This window comes from Thunnus maccoyii, chromosome 24 (genome assembly GCF_910596095.1).
Source record: "Thunnus maccoyii chromosome 24, fThuMac1.1, whole genome shotgun sequence".
NCBI classification, from domain to species: domain Eukaryota; kingdom Metazoa; phylum Chordata; class Actinopteri; order Scombriformes; family Scombridae; genus Thunnus; species Thunnus maccoyii.
The window spans coordinates 4,864,202-4,864,823 of NC_056556.1; positions in this window are offsets into that span (position 1 = coordinate 4,864,202).

Genomic DNA, 622 nt, shown 5'->3' on the forward strand with positions numbered 1-622 from the left:
AACAAATGAATAGATCATGTATTCAGAGTCCATTACAAAGGTCATGTTCTCTTTTTATTTAAGAAGTGAGCATTACACATAACACTTTTTTTTTTTTACAGCGAGGCTTTTTGTTACAGATTGTGTCATGGTTTTTTTTTCTTTAGTTAAAGTCCGTACTATTTATACATATGCACGTCTGAAAAGGCGTTTTACGACGGCGTTTATGTTGCTAATAAATGCAGTTTTTAACACTACTAGCTATCAAGAAGCCGAGAAAAAAAAAGTCAAACCATCACTTGATCAGTCTGAAAAATCGACAGTGATGCGCAGTATTGGGAACTCTGGATCAACACACACACAGCTGCTCCTCCAGATCAAAACCAACCAACAACCTGAAATCACTACAGAATTATCAAGTGCAATATACCAATCGATGGCAAAGATCAACAGATCATAAACACTGCATTTCTGATTGTTTGAGACCTTTTTTTTATTTTTTTTCCCACCTTCAACAACTTTGACTGCAATTTTTGTTGCCTGATTTCTTCTGACGTGCTCAAAAAAAATATTTTTCCTCCAGATGTTCTAACCTGAGAGCCATGAAGTAGTAATTTATTTGTAGCTTTACACACACACACAC